This window comes from Lethenteron reissneri, unplaced genomic scaffold (assembly GCF_015708825.2).
Source record: "Lethenteron reissneri isolate LAM-NWPU_2019-01 unplaced genomic scaffold, ASM1570882v1 scaffold_1639, whole genome shotgun sequence".
NCBI classification, from domain to species: domain Eukaryota; kingdom Metazoa; phylum Chordata; class Hyperoartia; order Petromyzontiformes; family Petromyzontidae; genus Lethenteron; species Lethenteron reissneri.
The window spans coordinates 3,008,867-3,028,287 of NW_026891376.1; the positions used below are offsets into that span (position 1 = coordinate 3,008,867).

Consider the following 19,421-nt stretch of genomic DNA (forward strand, 5'->3'; position numbering starts at 1 on the left):
GCGGCAGCAGGATGTGACGTAAAATTCACTTCCGGGGTACAAGACACGCCCCCAACGAGCGGTGCTGGGTAACTGAATAACTTATTCGAGAATTGAATCTTTCGTCAACTGCAGGAATGACTCAACTCGTTGTACACTCATTGGCTCTTTCGGTAAAGTCACACGTCGAGGGATGATGGGGCGTGGGTGCTGAACCCGTCGCAATAAAAAACAAACTCGCGACGGCTTTTAACGAATATATTATGTTAATTGTATTTCATTTCTTTACCGAAATAACCAATGAGCAATTCCTGCAGTCACCAAAGCTGAGATCCTAGATTATGTTAATGAGCCGCCAGTCACTGGGCGTAGCTTTGCCCAAATAAGGATTGTACCGGAACGGACATCGGCGGTGACCAAGCAGGGGTGACATCACGTCTCTAGCGAGGCGCACCGCCCCCCCCGTGGCGTTTCACGCCGATGAGGTAATGCTTAGTGGTGACGTCAGAGAGCGGGGTCAGAGTTCAAGTTTTGCGTCCAGAGGCCGTCCATAAATGACGTCACGGCGTCACAAAAAGTCAGACCCCCCTCAAATATGACGTCACAAAGCTCTACTCCCCCCCCCCTTAAAAAAAAACACGCTTCAAATCGCTATAAACTATTGTCATTGTAGTGCGTATTTAATGTGGCGCTGCACTCTGATGTTGTAGAAGAAAACATTTATTCAAAAGGAGACCAGGGGGGTGGGGGTTGAGAAATGTGACGTCACATCAAAATGCGCAACTTTAAATACATATAGACAACACGTTCTACTTAATTAAATAGACTTTTTAATAAATGTTTTCTCCTACAACATCAGAATGCAGCGCCACATTAAATACGCACTACAATGACAATAGTTTAAAGCAATTTGAAGCGTGTTATATTTTATTTGGGGGGCAGAGCTGTGTGACGTCATATTTGAGGGGGTTTGACTTTTTGTGACGCCGTGTGACGCGGGTGGGGGGGTCAAAAATCGTCCAAAATCGCGTGACCTCATTTATGGACGGCCCCCATAACCAGTGGAGATGATTTTTTTAACCGGTCCTGAGCCGCCCCTACATCGACTCAGCCTCAAATGCGTACCCGGTGCGGTGTGCGAATATCGCCACCCGCTAACAGCACTTGCCCCAATAGTCTGTGAAGGCTATACCGGGGGGGATCTTTGTCTTTGTATGTACACACACAACACGTGGCCGATTACACAGATTAAAGGTCTCGACACACGTTGCCGTGAAAGTTCACAAATTCACGTGTCTGGTTTATTGTGTTTGGTTACAATAATTCAAAACTCGTAAATTACAGGGCGTTTCAGAAGGGTGGACCGCATCTGCTTTGAAATTGGGTGTTATGTCATTTCTGTACGATTCCAATCATTTTCGATTTAAAGTTTTCGTGACTGCAGGGATTCATCTTCTTGGTTCTTTCGGTAAAGTCACGTAAAAAGGAAATAATAAAACAATAAATAAATAAAACATACTAAAATAAAATTCTCACGTTTCGGCCAAAACGCAAGCAGGTCTGTCACCTGAGGACGGCTGCTTGCGTTGTGGCCGAAACGTCGTGAGAATTATTTTAAAAAGTTTTATTTTTATTATTTCCCTTCTACGTGACTTTACCGAAAGAACCAAGAAGATGATTCCAATCATTTTTACACGCTTCTATTTAACTCACTTCGTCTGTTGTATCCTCAAAAACGAAATCTTCTAACTCAAATTTTACACACTTCCCAATGTGCTATCGACTGCAAACTTGGTATAGCGATGTCATATTGATGACAACACGATATTATATCATACAAAATCCATAACATAGATTTTTTTTTACATTTAACACGCTTTTATTTAAATTTACTGTATGTGTTGTATCCAAAAATCTTGTAACTCAATTTCAACCGTATTCCCAATGTATCGAATGCAAAATTCGTATAGGTGTGTCATACTGATGACAATACCATATTTTATCTTTAAAAATAAATAAATATTTTTTTACAATCTTATTTACGGCTCTAATTGTCCACGTTCAACTGACGTTGCCTGTAAATCACCGCGGTCCCTTACGTCACGGCAAGCCTTGGGGAGCCACGCCCAGGGCCGGGGCATGTGGAAGAGGAGCGATGAGAGAAGGGGGCAGGGGCAGCTCGGACAGTACATTTCATTAAAGCGTGTTTTTAAAAAAAGTATTTTAAAATATTTAATTTTAACTGTCTGTTGTCGTTTTTGTCGTATTCTCAAATCTTGTAACTCAATTTTAACCAACTTCCGAATGTGGTATCGACTGCAAACTTGGTATACTTATGTCATACTGATGACAATACTATATTCTATCATTTAAAAAAATATATTTTTAAACATTCTTTTTTATGTTATGTTTCGGTCTAATTGTCCCCACAGTCAACTGACGTTGGCTATAATTGGCCACTGTCCCTTACGTTATGGCAAGCTTCGGGGCCATTTCCTGGAGTCGTGGAGTTCTGCCATTACTAGTACATTTCATAAAAGCACGTATGAAAAAGCAAGTGTTTTTCTTAATTATTTATTTATAGTCAAAATCGCCAAATTTGCGGAGCTTCGCTGCAAGTACAGGGAGAGACGAGAGGTGAGGCAGCGACACGCTCAGCCTCCCCTCAGACACTGGATGGACCGCGGGCAGTAAGGGCTTGCCTGTTACTATCTCAGCATGTCACCAATAGAATGTTTGTAGACCCCTTCATTGCATGTCCTCGCCTTCCATAGTCCAGGTAACTGAGTTCAAGTACAGTAGAACCTCTGGTCACGACCATAATTCGTTCCATAACTTTGGTCGCAACCCGATTTGGTCGTGACTCAAACCTAATTTCCCCATTGGATTGTATGTTAATACGATTAATCCATTCCAGACTCCTACGAACTGTATATAAAGTTTTTAAAATATTTTTAAGGACAAAAATAGTTAATTATGCCATAGAATTCAATGTAATAGTAAACTAAATGTAAAAACATTGCATAACACTGAGAAAACCTTGAAAAACAGAGAAAACTGACAAGGTTTAGAATTGTTCAACAAGATTACTGTTTCGTCTGCTACATCAGTCGGTCGATTCTGAGAGAGCATATTCGTATGAGCAATTTATGTTTCTATTGAAAGATAACAGTAATATTTGAGTACAGTATTGTTTTTGGAAGCATTCACCGTAATATCGTATGAACGTTTACTTCACCGCATCATCGTATTAATGCGAGAAGAGATTAACGGGTTCTTATGTTAGCGATTGACGTACTCAGCGCTTTCGCTCTCTAAACTATGGCTTGAATGAGGAAGGAGGGGTATGACTACACTTACAAAATGTATACATATCTTACTAGGAATTTTATATTACAAAAGATATATACATAACTGTTACGCTTTGTGTAATTCAACAACAAAAATGGCGCGGAAGGAGAAATCGGCCGCGGCCCTGTTTGATCTCCACCCGAGTATGTGTTCGTGACCAGATTAAATAAACTGTTGTAAATGTTTTGGTCGAAACCCAATTTGGTCGTGGTCAGAAGCATTCGCGACCAGAGGTTCTACTGTATGTGCATAAAGATACGTAGGCTCGCTGGTCTCGTCATGAAACTGCAATGAAAAAGCACCAGGGGAGGCAGCTATCACATCTGCCTCACTGAGGGGGGTGGGCGTGTCAGACACACCGGTGAGGCCACGCCCCCAGTGCCTCCCCAGCCACTGACCTCACGCCATGTCACTGGCTCCCATCCATCGCGTTCATTGTTAATTACCGAGGCTCACAGAGCAAGACTAAGGCTCCCATAGGCTTCAGTGTGAATCGCTGAGGCTCACAAGAGCCAGATGAAGGCTCCCATAGGGTTCAGTGGTAAACACCGAAGCTCCTGGTGAGATATCTACCCAACCAACAGATCCACCAAGACTGGCCGCTCTTACCCTGCAGGTTGAACCTAAGATTTCAATGTTCTACTTCACGTTATTTTCATTAAAGGCCTGTGACAAAGGTGCATCTATTGGAAGCGACATCGTCTCAAGCTTACACATCTACCGGGTCTCCATTTGACTTTATATTGTCTAGGAAGTCCACCCACACCTCCACTTCCACAAACTGCTGTGAGTTGCCTCGCTCTGCCTTACAGTCAGAATTCCCCTCTTGCTTCACGTTGCCTCCACCGATGTGAAGGTCCCATTCTGGAGTCGAATTTTTATCTTCACATTTTACCTTCACTTCTTCGCTCTTCAACGTCACCTCTTCACATTTCACAATCACCTCTTAAAATTCCGCCTTGATACCTTTTAAAGTGCCCAAACTGGGATTTTCTTCCGGTACTTGTTTCATGAGGGATGGGCTCCTTACGGCACTTTGACTTTCACAAGCTGATTTCAGACTCCACTCCTTGTGGATCTTCTGATGCTTCTGTGTTCTCTGGTGTTCTTGAAGATGTTGTGAACGTGCAAACGCCTTCCCGCACAGAGTGCACCTGAAGGGTTTCTCTCCTGTGTGTGTTCTCTGGTGTCTTGCAAGAACAGATGAGTATGAAAATGCCTTCCCACACACACTGCACTTGAAGGGTTTCTCTCCTGTGTGTGTTCTCTGGTGTTTTGCAAGATCACTTGACTCTGAAAATGCCTTCCCACACACACTGCACTTGAAGGGTTTCTCTCCTGTGTGTGTTCCCTGGTGTTTTGCAAGATCACTTGACTCTGAAAATGCCTTCCCACACACACTGCACTTAAAGGGTTTCTCTCCTGTGTGTGTTCTCTGGTGTCGTGCAAGATGTTGTAACTGTGAAAATGCCTTCCCACACACACTGCACTTGAAGGGTTTCTCTCCGGTGTGTGTTCTCTGGTGTTGTGCAATTTGTTGCAACTGTAAAAATGCCTTCCCACACACACTGCACTTGAAGGGTTTCTCTCCTGTGTGTGTTCTCCGGTGTGTTGCAAGATTTGAGGACTGTGAAAATGCCTTCCCACACACTCTGCACTTGAAGGGTTTCTCTCCTGTGTGTGTTCTCTGGTGTATTGCAAGATCAGATGACTGTGAAAATGCCTTGCCAAACACACTGCACTTGAAGGGTTTCTCTCCTGTGTGTGTTCTCTGGTGTATTTGACAATTTGATGGACCTGCAAACGCCTTCCCACACACACTGCACTTGAAGGGTTTCACTCCTGTGTGTGTTCTCTGGTGTGCTGCAAGATGTGGTGACTGTAAAAATGCCTTCTCACACACACTGCACTTAAAGGGTTTCTCTCCTGTGTGAGTTCTCTGGTGTTTTGCAAGATCATATGACTGTGAAAATGCCTTCCCACACAGAGTGCACTTGAAGGGTTTCTCTCCTGTGTGTGTTCTCTGGTGTATTGCAAGATCAGATGACTGTGAAAATGCCTTGCCACACACACTGCACTTGAAGGGTTTCTCTCCTGTGTGTGTTCTCTGGTGTATTTGACAATTTGATGGACCTGCAAACGCCTTCCCACACACACTGCACTTGAAGGGTTTCTCTCCTGTGTGAGTTCTCTGGTGTTTTGCAAGATCATATGACTGTGAAAATGCCTTCCCACACAGAGTGCACTTGAAGGGTTTCTCTCCTGTGTGTGTTCTCTGGTGTATTGCAAGATGTTGTGACCGTAAAAATGCCTTCCCACACACACTGCACTTGAAGGGTTTCTCTCCTGTGTGTGTTCTCTGGTGTCGTGCAAGATATTGTGACTGTGAAAATGCCTTCCCACACACACTGCACTTGAAGGATTTCTCTCCTGTGTGTGTTCTCTTGTGTTTTGCAAGATTAGATGACTGTGAAAATGCCTTCCCACACACAATGCACTTGAAGGGTTTCTCTCCCGTGTGTTTTCTCTGGTGTCTTTGAAGAGTTGATGAATCTGCAAACGCCATCTCACACCGAGTGCACTTGAAGGGTTTTTCTCCCGTGTGTTTTTTCTGATGCTGTGTCAAAATTTCAGTCCGATCCGTGCTGTATGCACGCTGGTCGGATTGTTGCCTTGCCGTACCGAGCCGTGCTGACTGCCTGTGCTCCATCAGACCAATTCTGCAGAGGAAGCGTCAGAGGAAGCGACAGCTGCAGACAGAAAATAGCATCTACACGTCAGTATCAAGGCACAGAGGAATGAATATACGCATATATAAGTACACAATCTTGATTTGAAGCTTTCATGACTGCAGGAATCCATACTCTATGGTTCTTTCGGTAAAGTCACGTAGGTAGAATTAACATAAATGACGTTTCGAACGCAACACAAGCGTTCGTCTTCGGGTGAAAATTGCGATAGCTGAGATGTCTGCTGTGATTTATTTTAATAAACGCTTTCATTTAACTCACTGTCTGTTGTTGTTGTCATTGTTGTCGTTGTATCCTCAAATCTTGTAACTCAATTTTAACCCACTTCCCAATGTGATATCGACTGCAAACTTGGTATACTTACGCCATACTGATGACAATACTATATTCTATCATTAAATAAAAAACATTTAAACAATCTTTTTTACATGTTATGTTTCGGCTTGGGTCTAATTGTCCACGGTAAACTGACGTTGGGTGTAATTGACCACGGTCGCTTGTGTTACGGCAAGCCTCAGGGCCACTTCCTGGAGTCGTGGAGTTCTTCCATTACAAGTACATTTCATAAAAGCGTGTTCTTAAAAGTTTTTTAAAATTTTACTTATTTTATTTCTACCTACGTGACTTTACCGAAAGAACCAAAGAGTATATATAAATACAGTCACACATGACTAACACGTCTATACGTATTAATATATTCATGATAGAGTTAAAAGTTACCGAAATTCATCACACGGGCTGTTATGGCGCACTATGAGAGGGCAAATGGTCATAAACATTCCTGGAAGCCCTCGTATCTTCAAAATGAATGTTAACCCAAAACTCCAAGCACACAATTTTGGCTGTCTGGCTACAAAATGAATATTCATAAGAGCTAAATTCAGCTGACATAGCAAAGGGTGTTGAAAATAATACTACTTGTGTTATGCATAAATTCATGTTCAATCGCAACTTAGAGGTGTGAAGCCAGGCTCAGGTTTCTTTGAATGCTGGGATGAACAGATCTAACGTCAGCTGTATGTGTGCTGTGTCAACTTCCTGACTGCTTTCATTCTCATAAAGAGTTCCAGATGAAAATAAAAAACATAAACCATTGTTTTCATATATCCTCCATGTTCAATAGAGTTAATAGACTTCACTGCAAACACAAACTTGACACTGCCACACACTGCCGCGTTAAACAGGTGGTGGCGTGTCCAGAACCATGCCTGGCCACACACCTTCATCTGCTCAGTATTAATGTTTCAGTTTCATTTATTAGGTACTAGCTTTACTACCTGGCTTAGCCCGAGACTTGGATTCTTGTCTTGAATGAATCCACGGCCTACGCGGAGGGTGGGGGGTGCGTGACGTCAGCAAGCACACTGCGTGACGCAGCCGCATGAGGGTGACATCACAGACGTGAGGTCACCGCTCACTTGCCGTGCTAAATATATCCATTATTGCGCCCCCCCACCCCACAAAAATGCAAAAGTCAATTTTTATACTTTTTGCATTGTGTACAATCTGGAAGCTACCCACATGCCAAATTTAAAGTTTGTTGCATGTCGGAAAGTATGCTAAACATTTAGAACAGATACACATTCACAAATTTCCCTTTTATATATAGATAACCCCGTGAGCCATGCGGCTCTTGACTCGGGGGCAACTGCAACAAACAAAAACATGAACAAGAAACATCTTAAAGTGACTACACACAACAGAAAAATCCAGGAAAAAACAACAGAAAAAACACCGTATTTCAACGCTGTGTGCAAAAATCCCAGTGGGATGCAAGTCAAACAATAACAACCATAAGACAACTTAGATTAAAGGTATCAGTCTAACTCTGTACTACCACAAACAAACATGGCTAAACCAAACGTTTTCAATGCTTACTCACTCCACCAAATAATTGAGGATCAAATCAACATAACCGAGTTTGCGTGTCTCCCTCTCTCTCCGTGGTGGCGTGGATTTTCCTCCGGATGCAACTCCACATTTAAGAGTGAACATCAGCACGCGTTTAGAGCCTTTGACCGATAGTCATTTCCACACGTTGACAAAGCCCACCTTTGTTGTGTGGGCAGGTCGCGTCTGAAAACAAGAGCGGACGCTTTTCGCACGAAACGTCGTGATTTATTTTATTTTCTGACCTACGTGACTCTACCGAAAGAACCAAAGAGTATGGATTCCTGCACTCACGAAAGCTTCAAATCATAAGAACGGTACAGCAGCTCAAGCGGGCTTGGCTTGGTTACATTTCCTGCAGTCACGAAAGCTCCAAATCTCTCATTGCCATGCTCATTTCTCTACCCCCCCCGTCTCTCTCTGCCCCCCTCTCTCTCTATTTAAGGCCTCGACACAGAGGTGTTGTTTCTGTGTGTGCCTATGTGTGTGTCTCTCTCTCTGTGTTATCTCTGTGTGTTTGTCTCTCTCTCTCTCTGTGCCTATGTGTGTCTCTCTGTGTGCCTATGTGTATGTCTCGCTCTGTGTGCCTTTGTGTGTGTGTCTATGTGTGTCTCTGTCTCTTTGTTATCTCTCTGTGAGCCTATGTGTGTGTCTCTATCTCTCATCGTGTCTCTATCTGTGTCTATGTGTGTGTCTCTGTGTCTTTGTGTTATCTCTCTCTGTGTGTGTATCTCTCTGTAATGCCTATGTGTCTCTCTCTGTCTCATCTCTCTCTGCTTATGTGTGTCTCTCTCTGTGTGTCGGTGTCTCTCTCTGCTTGTGTGTCTGTGTGTCTCCGTGTCTGTGTTTAGTTCTCTCAAATTTAGCAATCTTTGGAAGAACGTTAATCAACCAGGTGAGGTGTTGACTGTAATGTTAGCCGACTCGCTGTGTTGTGTTGTATTGCAAAGAACCAAAAAATATAGTTCTAAGTTTACAAGCTTTGTTTTCTCATTCATTTGTACCTGATGGTGGTTGCTCGTGTCGCAAAGGAAACGTCGTATGCTATTACTTAATTAATGTTTTTTTTCTACGTGACTTTACCTAAAGAACCAAATAGTATGGATCCCTGCACTCACGAAGCTCCAGATCAAGTTTAAACGAGATAATTCTATGTTTATTTCGGTAAAGTCACGTAGGTAAAACAATAAAATGAAACAACTAAATAAAATTAGTTTTTTTTATTTTGTTAAAAACATTTTTGATGAAAAATAAAATATTATGAATAAACAACTAAAATAAATGAAACGAAATAGTTTTTTCATTTTTTACGAAACTAAATTTGTATTTAAAAAATATTATGAAAAAACAACTAAAATTTGAAAAAACAACTAAATTAAATTGGTTGTTTCTTCATTTATTGTATTTCTGCTGCCGTCACGAAAGCTTCCAGATCAAGTTGAAGCGAGAGAATTCAAACAAAGGCCTTCAGGCGAGGGCAGGAGGCGAGGCCCCGCGTGGCTAGGCCCCGCGTTGTAATGTCCCAACCTTGACATGGATTCCCATACTCGCTGCGACTCAATTGACATCCCTACGAGAGAGAGGCTCTACCTGGGTAAACAACAACCACAACAACCACCACAACAACAACAACCACCACGATGAAAATCTCTCACCTCAGATTTCATCGGCAGCTTGTCGTAACCTCGCTACGTTATGGCGGCAGCAGGATGTGACGTAAAATTCACTTCCGGGGTACAAGACACGCCCCCAACGAGCGGTGCTGGGTAACTGAATAACTTATTCGAGAATTGAATCTTTCGTCAACTGCAGGAATGACTCAACTCGTTGTACACTCATTGGCTCTTTCGGTAAAGTCACACGTCGAGGGATGATGGGGCGTGGGTGCTGAACCCGTCGCAATAAAAAACAAACTCGCGACGGCTTTTAACGAATATATTATGTTAATTGTATTTCATTTCTTTACCGAAATAACCAATGAGCAATTCCTGCAGTCACCAAAGCTGAGATCCTAGATTATGTTAATGAGCCGCCAGTCACTGGGCGTAGCTTTGCCCAAATAAGGATTGTACCGGAACGGACATCGGCGGTGACCAAGCAGGGGTGACATCACGTCTCTAGCGAGGCGCACCGCCCCCCCCGTGGCGTTTCACGCCGATGAGGTAATGCTTAGTGGTGACGTCAGAGAGCGGGGTCAGAGTTCAAGTTTTGCGTCCAGAGGCCGTCCATAAATGACGTCACGCGATTTTGGACGATTTTTTTATCCCCCTCCCCCCCTCGTCACACGGCGTCACAAAAAGTCAGACCCCCCTCAAATATGACGTCACAAAGCTCTACCCCCCCCCCCCCTTAAAAAAAAACACGCTTCAAATCGCTTTAAACTATTGTCATTGTAGTGCGTATTTAATGTGGCGCTGCACTCTGATGTTGTAGAAGAAAACATGTATTCAAAAGGAGACCAGGGGGGTGGGGGTTGAGAAATGTGACGTCACATCAAAATGCGCAACTTTAAATACATATAGACAACACGTTCTACTTAATTAAATAGACTTTTTAATAAATGTTTTCTCCTACAACATCAGAATGTAGCGCCACATTAAATACGCACTACAATGACAATAGTTTAAAGCAATTTGAAGCGTGTTATATTTTATTTGGGGGGCAGAGCTGTGTGACGTCATATTTGAGGGGGTTTGACTTTTTGTGACGCCGTGTGACGCGGGTGGGGGGGTCAAAAATCGTCCAAAATCGCGTGACCTCATTTATGGACGGCCCCCATAACCAGTGGAGATGATTTTTTTAACCGGTCCTGAGCCGCCCCTACATCGACTCAGCCTCAAATGCGTACCCGGTGCGGTGTGCGAATATCGCCACCCGCTAACAGCACTTGCCCCAATAGTCTGTGAAGGCTATACCGGGGGGGATCTTTGTCTTTGTATGTACACACACAACACGTGGCCGATTACACAGATTAAAGGTCTCGACACACGTTGCCGTGAAAGTTCACAAATTCACGTGTCTGGTTTATTGTGTTTGGTTACAATAATTCAAAACTCGTAAATTACAGGGCGTTTCAGAAGGGTGGACCGCATCTGCTTTGAAATTGGGTGTTATGTCATTTCTGTACGATTCCAATCATTTTCGATTTAAAGTTTTCGTGACTGCAGGGATTCATCTTCTTGGTTCTTTCGGTAAAGTCACGTAAAAAGGAAATAATAAAACAATAAATAAATAAAACATACTAAAATAAAATTCTCACGTTTCGGCCAAAACGCAAGCAGGTCTGTCACCTGAGGACGGCTGCTTGCGTTGTGGCCGAAACGTCGTGAGAATTATTTTAAAAAGTTTTATTTTTATTATTTCCCTTCTACGTGACTTTACCGAAAGAACCAAGAAGATGATTCCAATCATTTTTACACGCTTCTATTTAACTCACTTCGTCTGTTGTATCCTCAAAAACGAAATCTTCTAACTCAAATTTTACACACTTCCCAATGTGCTATCGACTGCAAACTTGGTATAGCGATGTCATATTGATGACAACACGATATTATATCATACAAAATCCATAACATAGATTTTTTTTTACATTTAACACGCTTTTATTTAAATTTACTGTATGTGTTGTATCCAAAAATCTTGTAACTCAATTTCAACCGTATTCCCAATGTATCGAATGCAAAATTCGTATAGGTGTGTCATACTGATGACAATACCATATTTTATCATTAAAAATAAATAAATATTTTTTTACAATCTTATTTACGGCTCTAATTGTCCACGTTCAACTGACGTTGCCTGTAAATCACCGCGGTCCCTTACGTCACGGCAAGCCTTGGGGAGCCACGCCCAGGGCCGGGGCATGTGGAAGAGGAGCGATGAGAGAAGGGGGCAGGGGCAGCTCGGACAGTACATTTCATTAAAGCGTGTTTTTAAAAAAAGTATTTTAAAATATTTAATTTTAACTGTCTGTTGTCGTTTTTGTCGTATTCTCAAATCTTGTAACTCAATTTTAACCAACTTCCGAATGTGGTATCGACTGCAAACTTGGTATACTTATGTCATACTGATGACAATACTATATTCTATCATTTAAAAAAATATATTTTTAAACATTCTTTTTTATGTTATGTTTCGGTCTAATTGTCCCCACAGTCAACTGACGTTGGCTATAATTGGCCACTGTCCCTTACGTTATGGCAAGCTTCGGGGCCATTTCCTGGAGTCGTGGAGTTCTGCCATTACTAGTACATTTCATAAAAGCACGTATGAAAAAGCAAGTGTTTTTCTTAATTATTTATTTATAGTCAAAATCGCCAAATTTGCGGAGCTTCGCTGCAAGTACAGGGAGAGACGAGAGGTGAGGCAGCGACACGCTCAGCCTCCCCTCAGACACTGGATGGACCGCGGGCAGTAAGGGCTTGCCTGTTACTATCTCAGCATGTCACCAATAGAATGTTTGTAGACCCCTTCATTGCATGTCCTCGCCTTCCATAGTCCAGGTAACTGAGTTCAAGTACAGTAGAACCTCTGGTCACGACCATAATTCGTTCCATAACTTTGGTCGCAACCCGATTTGGTCGTGACTCAAACCTAATTTCCCCATTGGATTGTATGTTAATACGATTAATCCATTCCAGACTCCTACGAACTGTATATAAAGTTTTTAAAATATTTTTAAGGCCAAAAATAGTTAATTATGCCATAGAATTCATTGTAATAGTAAACTAAATGTAAAAACATTGCATAACACTGAGAAAACCTTGAAAAACAGAGAAAACTGACAAGGTTTAGAATTGTTCAACAAGATTACTGTTTCGTCTGCTACATCAGTCGGTCGATTCTGAGAGAGCATATTCGTATGAGCAATTTATGTTTCTATTGAAAGTTAACAGTAATATTTGAATACAGTATTGTTTTTTGGAAGCATTCACCGTAATATCGTATGAACGTTTACTTCACCGCATCATCGTATTAATGCGAGAAGAGATTAACGGGTTCTTATGTTAGCGATTGACGTACTCAGCGCTTTCGCTCTCTAAACTATGGCTTGAATGAGGAAGGAGGGGTATGACTACACTTACAAAATGTATACATATCTTACTAGGAATTTTATATTACAAAAGATATATACATAACTGTTACGCTTTGTGTAATTCAACAACAAAAATGGCGCGGAAGGAGAAATCGGCCGCGGCCCTGTTTGATCTCCACCCGAGTATGTGTTCGTGACCAGATTAAATAAACTGTTGTAAATGTTTTGGTCGAAACCCAATTTGGTCGTGGTCAGAAGCATTCGCGACCAGAGGTTCTACTGTATGTGCATAAAGATACGTAGGCTCGCTGGTCTCGTCATGAAACTGCAATGAAAAAGCACCAGGGGAGGCAGCTATCACATCTGCCTCACTGAGGGGGGTGGGCGTGTCAGACACACCAGTGAGGCCACGCCCCCAGTGCCTCCCCAGCCACTGACCTCACGCCATGTCACTGGCTCCCATCCATCGCGTTCATTGTTAATTACCGAGGCTCACAGAGCAAGACTAAGGCTCCCATAGGCTTCAGTGTGAATCGCTGAGGCTCACAAGAGCCAGATGAAGGCTCCCATAGGGTTCAGTGGTAAACACCGAAGCTCCCGGTGAGATATCTACCCAACCAACAGATCCACCAAGACTGGCCGCTCTTACCCTGCAGGTTGAACCTAAGATTTCAATGTTCTACTTCACGTTATTTTCATTAAAGGCCTGTGACAAAGGTGCATCTATTGGAAGCGACATCGTCTCAAGCTTACACATCTACCGGGTCTCCATTTGACTTTATATTGTCTAGGAAGTCCACCCACACCTCCACTTCCACAAACTGCTGTGAGTTGCCTCGCTCTGCCTTACAGTCAGAATTCCCCTCTTGCTTCACGTTGCCTCCACCGATGTGAAGGTCCCATTCTGGAGTCGAATTTTCATCTTCACATTTTACCTTCACTTCTTCGCTCTTCAACGTCACCTCTTCACATTTCACAATCACCTCTTCAAATTCCGCCTTGATACCTTTTAAAGTGCCCAAACTGGGATTTTCTTCCGGTACTTGTTTCATGAGGGATGGGCTCCTTACGGCACTTTGACTTTCACAAGCTGATTTCAGACTCCACTCCTTGTGGATCTTCTGATGCTTCTGTGTTCTCTGGTGTTCTTGAAGATGTTGTGAACGTGCAAACGCCTTCCCGCACAGAGTGCACCTGAAGGGTTTCTCTCCTGTGTGTGTTCTCTGGTGTCTTGCAAGAACAGATGAGTATGAAAATGCCTTCCCACACACACTGCACTTGAAGGGTTTCTCTCCTGTGTGTGTTCTCTGGTGTTTTGCAAGATCACTTGACTCTGAAAATGCCTTCCCACACACACTGCACTTGAAGGGTTTCTCTCCTGTGTGTGTTCCCTGGTGTTTTGCAAGATCACTTGACTCTGAAAATGCCTTCCCACACACACTGCACTTGAAGGGTTTCTCTCCTGTGTGTTCTCCGGTGTGTTGCAAGATGTTGTAACTGTGAAAATGCCTTCCCACACACTCTGCACTTGAAGGGTTTCTCTCCTGTGTGTGTTCTCTGGTGTATTGCAAGATCAGATGAGTATGAAAATGCCTTCCCACACACACTGCACTTGAAGGGTTTCTCTCCTGTGTGTGTTCTCTGGTGTTTTGCAAGATCACTTGACTCTGAAAATGCCTTCCCACACACACTGCACTTGAAGGGTTTCTCTCCTGTGTGTGTTCTCTGGTGTTTTGCAAGATTTGAGGACTGTGAAAATGCCTTCCCACACACTCTGCACGTGAAGGGTTTCTCTCCTGTGTGTGTTCTCTGGTGTATTGCAAGATCAGATGACTGTGAAAATGCCTTCCCACACACACTGCACTTGAAGGGTTTCTCTCCTGTGTGTGTTCTCTGGTGTATTTGACAATTTGATGGACCTGCAAACGCCTTCCCACACACACTGCACTTGAAGGGTTTCTTTCCTGTGTGTGTTCTCCGGTGTGTTGCAAGATTTGAGGACTGTGAAAATGCCTTCCCACACACTCTGCACTTGAAGGGTTTCTCTCCTGTGTGTGTTCTCTGGTGTATTGCAAGATCAGATGACTGTGAAACTGCCTTGCCACACACACTGCACTTGAAGGGTTTCTCTCCTGTGTGTGTTCTCTGGTGTCTTGCAAGAACAGATGAGTATGAAAATGCCTTCCCACACACACTGCACTTGAAGGGTTTCTCTCCTGTGTGTGTTCTCTGGTGTTTTGCAAGATCACTTGACTCTGAAAATGCCTTCCCACACACACTGCACTTGAAGGGTTTCTCTCCTGTGTGTGTTCTCTGGTGTTTTGCAAGATTTGAGGACTGTGAAAATGCCTTCCCACACACTCTGCACGTGAAGGGTTTCTCTCCTGTGTGTGTTCTCTGGTGTATTGCAAGATCAGATGACTGTGAAAATGCCTTCCCACACACAATGCACTTGAAGGGTTTCTCTCCCGTGTGTTTTCTCTGGTGTCTTTGAAGAGTTGATGAATCTGCAAACGCCATCTCACACCGAGTGCACTTGAAGGGTTTTTCTCCCGTGTGTTTTTTCTGGTGCTGTGTCAAAATTTCAGTCCGATCCGTGCTGTATGCACGCTGGTCGGATTGTTGCCTTGCCGTACCGAGCCGCGCTGACTGCCTGTGCTCCATCAGACCAATTCTGCAGTGGAAGCGTCAGAGGAAGCGACAGCTGCAGACAGAAAATAGCATCTACACGTCAGTATCGAGGCACAGAGGAATGAATATACGCATATATAAGTACACAATCTTGATTTGAAGCTTTCATGACTGCAGGAATCCATACTCTATGGTTCTTTTGGTAAAGTCACGTAGGTAGAATTAACATAAATGACGTTTCGAACGCAACACAAGCGTTCGTCTTCGGGTGAAAATTGCGATAGCTGAGATGTCTGCTGTGATTTATTTTAATAAACGCTTTCATTTAACTCACTGTCTGTTGTTGTTGTCATTGTTGTTGTTGTATCCTCAAATCTTGTAACTCAATTTTAACCCACTTCCCAATGTGATAGACTGCAAACTTGGTATACTTACGCCATACTGATGACAATACTATATTCTATCATTAAATAAAAAAAATTTAAACAATCTTTTTTACATGTTATGTTTCGGCTTGGGTCTAATTGTCCACGGTAAACTGACGTTGGCTGTAATTGACCACGGTCGCTTGTGTTACGGCAAGCCTCAGGGCCACTTCCTGGAGTCGTGGAGTTCTTCCATTACAAGTACATTTCATAAAAGCGTGTTCTTAAAAGTTTTTTAAAATTGTACTTATTTTATTTCTACCTACGTGACTTTACCGAAAGAACCAAAGAGTATATATAAATACAGTCACACATGACTAACACGTCTATACGTATTAATATATTCATGATAGAGTTAAAAGTTTCCCAAATTCATCACACGGGCTGTTATGGCGCACTATGAGAGGGCAAATGGTCATAAACATTCCTCGTATCTTCAAAATGAATGTTAACCCAAAACTCCAAGCACACAATTTTGGCTGTCTGGCTACAAAATGAATATTCATAAGAGCTAAATTCAGCTGACATAGCAAAGGGTGTTGAAAATAATACTACTTGTGTTATGCATAAATTCATGTTCAATCGCAACTTAGAGGTGTGAAGCCAGGCTCAGGTTTCTTTGAATGCTGGGATGAACAAATCTAACGTCAGCTGTATGTGTGCTGTGTCAACTTCCTGACTGCTTCCATTCTCATAAAGAGTTCCAGATAAAAACAAAAAACATAAACCATGCTTTTGATATAACCTCTGTGTTCAATAGAATTAATAGACTTTACTGCAAACACAAACTTGACACTGCTACACACTGCCGTGTTAAACAGGTGGTGTCGTGTCCAGAACCATGCCTGGCCCCACACCTTCATCTGCTCAGTATTAATGTTTCAGTTTCATTTATTAGGTACTAGCTTTACTACCTGGCTTCGTCCGAGACTTGGATTCTTGTCTTGAATGAATCCACGGCCAACGCGGAGGGTGGGAGATGCGTGACGTCAGCATGCACACTGCGTGACACTGCCGCATGCGGGTGACATCACAGACGTGAGGTCACCGCTCACTTGCCATGCAAAATATATCCATTATTGCGCACACTCCCCAAAAAATGCAAAAGTAAATTTTTATACTTTTTGCATTGTGTACAGTCTGGAAGGTACCCACATGCCAAATTTCAAGTTTGTTGCATGTCAGAAAGTATGCCCCTCCGGATGCCCCTCCACATTTAAGAGTGAACATCAGCACGCGTTTAGAGCCTTTGACCGATAGTCATTTCCACACGTTGACAAAGCCCACCTTTAAATTTTGATTTAAAGCTTTCGTGACTGCAGGGATTCATATTCTTGGTTCTTTCGGTAAAGTCACATATAAGGGAAATAACAAAATAATATCAATATAAAACAACAAATGCACTCACGAAAGCTTCAAATCATAAGAGCGGTAACAGCAGCACAAGTGGGCTCGGCCTGGTTACATAAAATAGAAACTTAAGTTGTCCTCGTGTTGTATTTCCTGCAGTCACGAAAGCTCCAAATCTCTCATTGCCATGCTCATTTCTCTACACCCCCCCCCCCCGTATCTCTCTGCCCCCCTCTCTATTTAAGCCCTTAACACAGAGGTGTTGTTTCTGTGTGTGCCTATGTGTGTGCCTACGTGTCTGTGTTATCTCTCCCTGTGTGCCTATGTGTCTCTCTCTGTGTGCCTGTGTCATCTCTCTCTGTGTCTCTGTGTGTCTCTGTGTGTTTATGTGTCTGTCTCTCTGTGTGCCTATGTGTGCCTATGTGTGTGTCTATCTCCATGTCTATATGTGTCTCTTTCTCTGTGTCTCTCTGTGTGCCTATGTGTCTCTCTGTCTCTGTGTTATCTCTCTCTGCTTGTGTGTATGTGTCTCCATGTCTGTGTTTAGTTCTCTCTAAAATTTAGCAATCTTTGGAAGAACGTTAATAAACCAGGTGGGGTGTTGACTGTTATGTGAGCCGACTCGCTGTGTTGTGTTGTATTGCATTGTAGTTCTAAGTTTATTTTATTTTATACCTATGTAACTTTACCGAAAGAACCAAAGACTATTGTTCTAAGTTTACAATCTTTGCTTTCTCATTCATTTGTACCTGATGGTGATTGCTCGTGTTGCAAAGGAAACGTCGTATGCTATTATTTAATTAATGTGTTCTTTCTACGTGACTTTACCGAAAGAACCAAAGAGTATGGATCCCTGCACTCACGAAAGCTCCAGATCAAGTTTAACCGAGATAATTATTTGTTCTTTTCGGTAAGGTCACGTAGGTAAAAAAATTAATGAAACGAATAAATTATGAAATATTTTTTAGTATTAAAAAGTTTTAATGAAAAAAATTGTATTAAAAATTAAATATGAAAAAAAAGAAACTAAATACATTTTGTTTTTTCATTTATGAAAAAAAGTTTGGATAAAAAAAATATGATATAACTAAAATAAATGAAAAAAAACCACCACATTAAATTGGTTGTTTCTTCATTTATTGTATTTCTGCTGCCGTCACGAAAGCTTCCAGATCAAGTTGAAGCGAGAGAATTCAAACAAAGGCCTTCAGGCGAGGGCAGGAGGCGAGGCCCCGCGTGGCTAGGCCCCGCGTTGTAATGTCCCAACATGGACATGGATTCCCATACTCGCTGCGACTCAATTGACATCCCTACGAGAAAGAGAGAGGCTCTACCTTGGTAAACAACAACAACCACCACCACCACAACCACCACGATGAAAATCTCTCACCTCGGATTTCATCGGCAGCTTCTCGTTACCTCGCTACGTTATGGCGGCAGCAGGATGTGACGTAATATTCACTTTCGGGGTACAAGACACGCCCCCAACGAGCGGTGCTGGGTAACTGAATAACTTATTCGAGAATTGAAGCTTTCGTCAACTGCAGGAATGACTCAACTCGTTGTACACTCATTGGCTCTTTCGGTAAAGTCACACGTCGAGGGATGATGGGGCGTGGGTGCTGAACCCGTCGCAATAAAAAAACAAACTCGCGACGGCTTTTAACGAATATATTATGTTAATTGTATTTCATTTCTTTACCGAAATAACCAATGAGCAATTCCTGCAGTCACCAAAGCTTAGATCCTAGATTATGTTAATGAGCCGCCAGTCACTGGGCGTAGCTTTGCCCAAATAAGGATTGTACGGGAACAGACATCGACGGTGACCAAGCAGGGGTGACATGACGTCACTAGCGAGGCGCACCGCCCCCCCGTGGCGTTTCACGCCGATGAAGTAATGCTTAGTGGTGACGTCAGAGAGCGGGGTCAGAGTTCAAGTTTTGCGTCCAGAGGCCGTCCATAAATGACGTCACGCGATTTTGGACGATTTTTGATCCCCCTCCCCCC

General features: G+C 42.8%; 1 pseudogene; it reads right to left on the reverse strand.

Annotated features, from left to right (window-relative positions):
• Positions 1–1,254: 1,254 nt before the first annotated feature.
• Positions 1,255–19,208, reverse strand: LOC133363021 (zinc finger protein 91-like; annotated as a pseudogene).
• Positions 19,209–19,421: the final 213 nt, after the last annotated feature.